Source organism: Pygoscelis adeliae, unplaced genomic scaffold, assembly GCF_000699105.1.
Source record: "Pygoscelis adeliae isolate BGI_AS28 unplaced genomic scaffold, ASM69910v1 Scaffold175, whole genome shotgun sequence".
NCBI lineage: Eukaryota > Metazoa > Chordata > Aves > Sphenisciformes > Spheniscidae > Pygoscelis > Pygoscelis adeliae.
Window position 1 is genome coordinate 98,870 of NW_008824941.1, and position 9,331 is coordinate 108,200.

Here is a 9,331-nt window from a genome sequence, read left to right on the forward strand (position 1 = left end):
CACTTTGGCTGCATTAATCCTGCCACCCAAGTAGGTTTCATAGAGGCAACTGGGAAGGAGTGGGAAGATTGCTGGAATGGGCTGAAGCATAGACCATGCACAGACTTCAAATGTAAGGCTAAGCAAGGCAAGCATTGGGCTCAGCACATAGTGTTTCCAAGTTGCTCTGACTTTACTTTACCTTGTATGTAACGAACCTGCTGTTCCTACACATATCCAGATGTTTAACTTTATTCTGCAAGTTGCCCCTATGGAAAAGCTTAGCCCTGTTGAGTTCTAACACCAGTATGCAATGTACAAAGCTGCACAAGGTATAAATCAGGGATGAATTTACCCCTTTCTTCCTTTCCTCATGAATATACTGAGTTTAACCCTCTTTTCCCCATTCAGGCTTTATTCAAATCAGAAACAACCATGACTGGGAACGAGAGTGCTGCAGGTAACAACAGTACCTGAGCTATCCCAGTGTTGCTAGCTGAGAAAGCTGCAGCATTTACTTCATGGCTCTGAAGGCAGCCAGGGTGATGCTGTTCCCATGGCATCATGGCTTTGCATCTCCTGGGTCCTGAGGCTGTGCAAGTATTCATCCCTGGGGTCCAGCTACCTCTCCTGTGGCCACAAAGATACCCTCACCTTCTTTTAAGATTATTTATGTCTTCTGCGCATCAGTGTGCTGACTAGTAGAAGAAAGTTGTGTTCTCCTGGGAAGATGGAGGCATATTACAACCAACTTAGCTGACATGGGTACGAGGGCTGCTGCAACATGAATCTTTTTTGCCTTTCTGATTGGTGTTTTTGTGACAGTGCTCCTCGGGTTCTCCTAGTGCACCTCCATTTTTCAGGTTTGGAATGTTTGACACAGCTCCAGGGGAGAGGAACCAGGCATCTGAACACAGATTCTGCTAAAATTGCATGTATGCAAGGCAGCCAGAAAGCCAGTGCCACCAAGCCCCTTGGAGCATTCCCTGAGGAGACCGGACAGCTGCAAGTGTGTGGCTACAGTGGAAGAAAAAGCCTTGACCCTGAGCTCAGAGGTCCGTGATCCTCGGGTGCTGCAGTGTCTCAGTGTTCCAGCACCCGGAAATACTGTGATGCTATTTTAACTTTGCAAAGTTCATCGCAGTGCCAGGATCTGGAAGAAGGGTAACATCAGGTCCCTCACTTGCCTCTGGGATCCATGAACAACCCCCAGAAGCTGGCCCGATGCATGTGTTTTGAGAGTGTACAGGCTTGAGGTTCAAAGGTTTCCTTTGAACTGCCAGCCATGACATTAAAGGACAACAGGATGAAACAACCACACAGCCAGAGACATGGATTTTCATTCAGTCTCAGATACTGTGGCACAGCACACCAAGGCGAGCTCGTCAGACACGCTCATCCCGCCAAAATACAGTTTCCCAGTAAAGAAGATATCTTTCCTAAAGTACACGACCTACTCAGAATTTGCTTTGAAGAAGTAAATTTGGGACCTAGGAGACAGGCTGGCCCAGCGCCTGCAAAAATGGCAGAGCTCCTGCCACACTCTGCAGGTGGCTCTGGGGTAACAGGGAGGTTTCGCAAAGCCAAGACTCTGCTCAGCTTACATTATGCCTCCCACGATATCTCCCTATACTGCAGTTGAAAATCCCACCCTCGAGAAGAGCTTATTGATTTGGCAGAGGATTAGAAGATGAGGCAGCATACCTACATCCTGATTCACTGCCATGGCAGAAGTCTTGCATTTCCTCTGAGGCTTACTCTCACGGTCAACGCAGAATAGGCAGGTTGATGTTTCAGCCACTGAAGAGACTCCTTGACAGTCTTCAGTGTCTTTTTGACACTCTGATGTAATACTGCCCTTCTGACAAGCACATTTTGCAGCATCTACAGTTCATAAATCACTGGTATGAGAATTATTAGTTAGAAGACCTTCTAGAGAACCAAATGTCCAGGAAGATGCCTGCTATGTCTTTGTTTTCAGGCAATTGGGAACAATTTTATCTTCTCCATAGCTGAAACACCCCAAATGCTTCAGCCTGGCAGCAGGTCACAGGTGGCAGAGAGTTTTAATGCCAGTACAGTTTTAATGCTATGTTCAGATTTCAGATCTGAACTTCTGCTGCCTTATACCTTCAGTGATATTTTCACTCAGGCAAACTAGACGCCAGCTCTACCATCTGGAAAACCCTAAGTGTCCTGCCAAGCATAACATGAATGAGAAAATACTTGGTTGCCAAGAGAAATTGGGGAGTAACATCAGCGAATCCAGCAAGTTTCTTGAGAGACCTGCTCTTTTACCGACGAGCTCTGTAGCATATTGAACAGTGGCTGAAATGGAAATGTGGAAAGTCCAGCATCCTCCTGCATTGGTACACAGGAAAAAAAAAAAAGTGGGTTACTGCCACACGTTGGTCCATCTTGGTTAGTGATGTGGGGTGTATCTGCAGCCTTTTATTTTGATTTTGTTGTACCAGCTAGGCAAAGAGAAAGCAAATAAACTGGCAGACATCTCATGTAAGAGCAGGAATTAAAAGGGGTCTCCAGTCATCAGAACAGAGATTTGTTGTATTTACTTGCAAGATTGTTATTTTTTCAGATGAAATAGTGCATGAGACTTTCGATGTCAAAGTGCTTGTGAAACCAGTTTGCATTTTGTGCTTCATTTCATAAAAGTTATTAAGGAGGAGGGTCGTGTTTTTCCTTCCCGTCTATCTACCTCAGAAAGAAATTCCAAGGTCAGTTGTTTTATTTCCTGGGGGGAGTGGTGTTGCAGGGGAGAGATCAGTGAAAATCACAGCGATCTTGGAAGCAAGTCCTTTTGTGTATCTGGTGTCTATACATGGAGCAAACCAGATGCTGTCAGACTTTCCCAATTAAGACTGCGACATGGGTGAAATAAGCAATTCTTCTTTCTCACAGATAGCTGTAGCCCCAGTTCATTAATCAGCCATCACTCAGACAGGCTCCAGCGAGGAATGCTGATAGCATCGCGGCCGGAGCAAGCAGGCTGCAGAAGGGAGAGCTACGCTGACAACACCCTGTGCCGCAGCTCCCACCGCAGGGGCTACCAGCATCAAACCCTGCCATGTCTCAGCACTTTTCTATATCCTAAAGGTGAACTACAGGCGATCTCAGATCTGGCTCTGAGCTTTTAAACAAAGGGACCTTTAATGTCTCAACAGGACAGAGCCAGGAGCCCCTCCAACCTATATGAAAGGCTATCATAATTAAAACCAAACAGAAACCGTCTGAATTCCTTATTAAGGACACTTACTAGAACAACTTTAACCCCTGAGTAGCCTAGAAAGCTTTTAATGTTTGCAGATGTTGATAGGAGCATATATGCAAAGGCTTTCTTGCTTAGTGCCAAGGGGCCAAATTTGGAGTTGGTGTAAACTGGGGGTGGGATGCTGCGGCTGCAGCTGACCCAAAACCATGGCTTGTTCCAGTGCCTTTCTTTGTCCATATTATACCTGGGAAAATAGAGGTGAAAAAGAAAATGAAAAAAAACCCCAAATAACAAATTGGAAATCTGTTTCTTTATTTGCAAATTAGCTTTCCGGGTTATTTTCAATCATCAGAATTGGACAAATTCCAGAAATATTTATCTTCATCTTTCTATTGGGGAAAAAAATTGTACAGAAGCATTCTGCCACCTCTCATGTGGTATTAACAGATTTGATGCAGTTAACTCATGTGGTATTCATGGATAAATATAGGTAAACATTCAGTCTCCAAAATTACTAAATTCCCTTACAAATATGAATAAAAATTACATCAAACGTTATTTTTTCTGTTGCCAAACCACAAATAAATTCAAATACCCTTCTAAGCTAATAGCATTTCCAGTATTCTCTTGAGTGTGAAATTTAGGCATCAGGAATGGTCACAGTAAAGCACATTCAGTGTATTTCTTAGACAGGCATGAAGGCTGTTAAAGAAACTACAAAACTGGACCTGTGACTCTGTTCAAGAAAAACATGTTCCTTTAATCAATTGAGAATCTGCGGGTGTCATTCATTCAAGAAAATTCATATTATAACTCTTTTTTCTCTGCATTTTCAGTATTAGGAAACAGTTTGATTTGAAAATAAAGAATGTTTTTGTGTGTGTATCTACATGCCTGCCTGCATATGTGTGTATACATATACATATATATATGCAAATATTCCCAGCTTGTTACATTAAGCTTTTTAGCTGCATAACTTCCATTGAAGGAAGTTGTAAAATAGTAGTAGTAGTAGTAATAACAGCAACAACAACAATATAAACTAATATGAGTTTACCAGCTAAAACCAGTTGTTTATGAACTTGAGAAAATCCCCTTCAGATATAAACCAAAATGCCTTCTTTACCCCCTACATCAAAATTACGTGAGTTCAGACAAGCCACCAACAATCCTTCCACAACAAAAGCATTGTTCTTAGGAGATAAGAACATGGATGAAAGAGGCAGGGGGGTAAGGTCCCTTCCAACCCAAACCATGCTATGATTCTATGATTCTATGACTGGAAAAAAGCTTGACGCTACAAGACAAATGCCAAGGCCTTTACAGAAAATAAAATTTAAGGCAAAGCCAAAGTAGTATTTTCAACACAGAAAATTCTCCAGTAACAAGGTTCAGTGCCATTAACATTCTATGCTGTTGAAGCCATCTCCCAAATACTTATAGTGCATGAAAGAGAGTTGTTGTTGGCCAGAAAAACGTCATTTTTTGGGCAGGGGGTATAATTACACCTTTTGTGAGGGATTCACTGCCTACACGCCAGTGCCTTGCAAACACATCAAGGTTTGGTGCTGGCCTGGTGCAGAGCAGTGCCGAGTGGGAGTCTTTGGCTGAAATGCAAGAGTGCAGCAGCATGGCTGATGCCAGCCCCTGCTCCCCACACTCCTGGTGCCATGCGCTGCTCCCAGGGGACACGGAAGAGCACTTCCCAAAATACAAACTCATTGCCCACTGGTGCACGTCCACCAGACGGAGGTCTGCATCTCCCCTGGAAAAGGGCGAATAGCACCTGCACTTCGGCGCAGGCTGTGCGGGACTGTCCACGTAGGGACACCATGCTCCAATGGGGACGCAAACCCCCACCCTGGGCAGGGGCTGTGCTCCTGCAAGCACAGGCACCTGCCAGCCCTCCTGCGACTCGGGCTGAGTTAGCAGCTTCTTTGAAGCCAGAGCCACTGCTTCAGGAGGTCTCACCTGATGGAGGCATTTAGTCTGGCTGACTTCAAAGACCCACTGGAAATGTCCCGATACAATACCTATTTTTAGGCTGCCGTTCCTGTCAGGTGTGCTGTGATGCCACCTAGCCAGCTTCAACGCAAGCAAGACTTGCTACCATGTGTTTTTCAAGCATGCTGCCACATTTAGAGATGCTGATGTCGTGAGATTAAAATAATGGAAAGGTGAGAGAAAAGCAGGCTTATGTGAAGGAAGATTTGGGTCTTGATGTTTGACACACCTGGAAATGAGCTTTCTTTTCCCAAAAGTGGTAGAGTTACCCTGTTACCCTCCAGGTTTTCCTCAGAGAACATAACCAGCATCCTAAGGACCAATTTGTCTGACCCATCCCTCAGCGGGAAACAGGATGGTGATGGAGGTGGACTCAAATCTGGGTCCTCAGAAAAGTTGTGTAGCTGAGATGTTTTCACCAAGCTGACATGGCCCTAGAAGCAATGGACAGCCTGTCCCTGCCCCCTTCCAGCCGGCTGGCCATCTCTGATGGGAATGCTTTGCGCTGGATTGCGATACTAGTTCATGTCAAAGGGACATACCTCTTGCTCAGTTAGGCAGACACAAAGGCTCCCATCGGTACCCCAGGGGACAAGCTCTGCTCCGCAGTGTCTGTGCATAGCCGCTGTTGTGCCGAGTGGGAAAAATATTCCCATAGCGTGTGGAAGACTGCTCAAAGCGGCCACAGAGATACATTTCATCGTAATACATAAATTAAGGGAAGAGTTTAGAGTTCATAAATACTCTAATTAACCTAAATCCTTTATTTTGCTTTAGCTGTAAGAAGCTCTGGATTCTTAGCTAGTTTTTCTTGCCAAACAAAATCTTTCTTGCTGCTTCATTACTGACCCAGCAAAGTTAAGTGGTGTCATTTTTATTGAAAAAACATGGTCAAGTGTGTCACAAACTGAGAAGCAGTAATGTAATTTGCTACTGCTCTGCTTCAAGTGCTAGGAGAGAACACAAACAAGTTTAGCTAAAAAACGAAGACCGCCAAAAGCTATGTTTCTGTTCTGTATTGGCTGGGTTTTGGAGATGAAAGAGGGGGAATACTGCATTTTGAAACCAAAAAAGCTTACAAATATAAAGCAAAATCTGCCTGCTGTGCAGCATTTAGTTTGTACTTTCCTGAATTTGTTGTTGTTGTGCCAGTTCTATCATGGGGCCGATCTTTTAATTTTGTTTATATTTTCCTAATGCAAATTGTGACTTCTACCCTGGGAACATGACAAAGTCTTTCTTCACAAATGCAAAGAAGACAGGAAACTCATGGTTCCCACAAAGCAGCTTTGACTCTTACTAGATGTGATAATTTTGTTAGCAGGATCCCAGACATCAGAGCATGGATCAGTGAGCCAGACTAATAAGCCACAAGGGCTCCTGTCCACCCATGGAAAGTGGCTCATCTGAGCAGGATCCGGTCTGCTCTTTGTCACCCCGGGCCAAGCTGTGCAGCTTTTCCTTGCTTAGTGTGAGTTTCACAGAAGCAGATACGGGATCTTAGCCTCTGCCTTTGTTCCACCACTGGGAGCTCCAAAATAGGACTCCTGATCATTTGTCTCCAGCCGATCCCAGGAGACGCATCAGCTTGTGCAACTGACTGCTCAGCCCCTCTAATCCCTGCTGTTCCTGCAGAGCGGTGCAGACACCCCTGTGCTGGCCTGCGGCCAGCTGGGACGCCAGCAGCAAGCTCGCTGGCACCAGCAACCTCTGCAGAGCAAACCACTGGAGTATTTACCCAGCTTCTTGGGTGGGTTTCACATCCAACAGAGTTTTGTGCTCTCCCAGCCACGCTTCTCCTACACCCCGAGCTGTCTGGTTCAAGCACACTGAGGTTTATCTGTTCTGTATAGCAATGGTAGTAGCCACCGCAGTTGGACAAAGCCTTCAGCCTTTCCAAAGAGTACATTTCCTTGTAATGCTACCACAGTCCATTTGCTGGTATCCCTAAGTGCTGGATCACTCTTTTAAATAAGGCCTTCAGACCTAGAGTTGTATGATTACATGCCCTCACCATATTAACTTCCAGCTCCTAATCTCTTGTTACTACTATGTCAAATGATGCTACAAAACAGCAAGTCGAAACTATGCTGTGGCTGACCACCTGGTACCAGAAGAAAGCACATTCAGATAAGATGTGCTCTGTTGTAATGAAGGTATTGCTGAGACTTATGGTTAGCATGTGGGGGGCTGAGCCCTTTTATACCAAGGAAAAAAAAAACAGATCCAAGGCAAAGTAGTCAGGGCTGGATGTTACTGTGATATGGGGCCTGCCCAATGGCTCAGCTTTTTGTCTGGCACATGACGATATGTTTTCACAAAAACGGCCAGAATTACTTTCTCAATGGTCACCTGCTCACTGCTTCTGAGAGAGAGAAGCCTACGCATTCATAGGCAACAATTTTACCAAGTGGGTCAAATAAAATCAGGAGGCTGGAAATTTTCCTTAGGAAAAAATTCCCCTCAATCTATGCAGATCAGCCCAAAATATATGTAAAATTTCAATTACAAGTTGCAATAAGTCAATGGGCCCATCATTTTTCTGTAGCAGGGTTTGTCAGTTAGAGGAGCTCAGCTCTTAGTGCTTGCCTTTGCTTCATGCCTTAGCTTCACTACAGGTGGACTTGTGTAAATTGCTCCAGCAACACGTAAAACCATGGAGGGGTTTTTTAAAAGCCTGATCGTTAGACACAGGAAATAGAAAGGTTGGTGGAATGGGACCTAATTAATTATGTCTATCATACATGGAAGAAGTAAAATGAAAATGTGAATTGCTGAAATGAACAATAAAATGAACCCTTGTTCAGGATTAGAAATAGGCAGTTGGGACCTAATTATACAATGCAATTTCTGAGTAAGCGGTTCCTGCAGGAATAAATGCTGTGCAAAAAAAAATCTGCTGCATAGAAAGTAATATATGGGTTAGAACACAAAGGATTTGGACTCCTAACAGAAAGGTATTTAGAGACTAATACTAATGTTGGCTGTCATTCAAAGCCTACCCATTGAAAAGAAAATAATAGATTAATAACATGAAACATTATTGAACAGATTATGCCAGGAGGACTGGGAATAAGGAAATGTCACAGGTCTCCTCTCCTGCAGGAGGGCTCCGATGCCCATTACGAGCTGCCAGAGGGCAGATTCCGCATGAGGCTTGGGATCTGCAGCCCCCTCCTTACCCCGTCTGTGCTGGGAGCTGAGGTGAGAGGGTGCCAGACCGTGTGATGGAGGAGCAGCAGGAACCTCCATGTACAGCAATGGTCCCTGGCTTCAGGAAGCTGAGGCCGAAGGTGCCCAGACCAGCACTCGGCCTGGGTCCAGTACAATGCATAGCAGTTCCTGCCCAGCTGCGGCTCCCTCCTTCTGCCCCTGGAAACCAAAGCCTGGGGATGGGAGAGACCAGCAGAGACGGGCAGTTTGAGGAGCATTGAGCCTGCAGCATACTTTCTGCATAGGGCAAACACGTGGAGGACACCCCAGTTGCCTTTTATGCGTTTAAATCTAGTCTTGTTGTATTTCCATGCCTGCAGAAGAAGAAAGAAAGAGGAATATCTTTTGTCAGTTCATTCCCAGGCTCTTAAGTCATGGGGTTAGGGCTGCGGTACTAGGCAGCCGACATTTCTGCAGCAGCAAAGATGAAAGTCAGACAAAATAATCCAAAGAAGTGCTTAACTGTGACTATTAAGTCCCAAAGGATTTATCAGCATTTACTTTCCTCTGACTTCTAGGAGAGACTTCGGCTGAAGTCCATTAAGCAAATTAAAAAGCAGAAGGAAAATAAACACAGATTAATGGAGATAGGAATTTTATGAAGGAAAGGAAACAGCCAGACCTTGTGACAAAGCTCCTGGGCTGCTATTCAGGTTTTAAGGCCCCCAGACCTTATAAATGGAGGAGATTATTCTCTTCACGTTGCCCTGCTGGTAGTCGTAACAGAGAGTTAATAGAATTTTTTTTCCCCCACTGAGAAGTCCTGTAGAAACTCAAGTAATAATATAATCCATAATGTTTCAGTTCAGTGCGTGACGTGCAGCTATTTGTTCCTTTGTTTCCAGGCAGGGAATCGAGCTGTAAATCTTGTAGCGACACAGATACTGTACTGGCTCTGTGGCATTT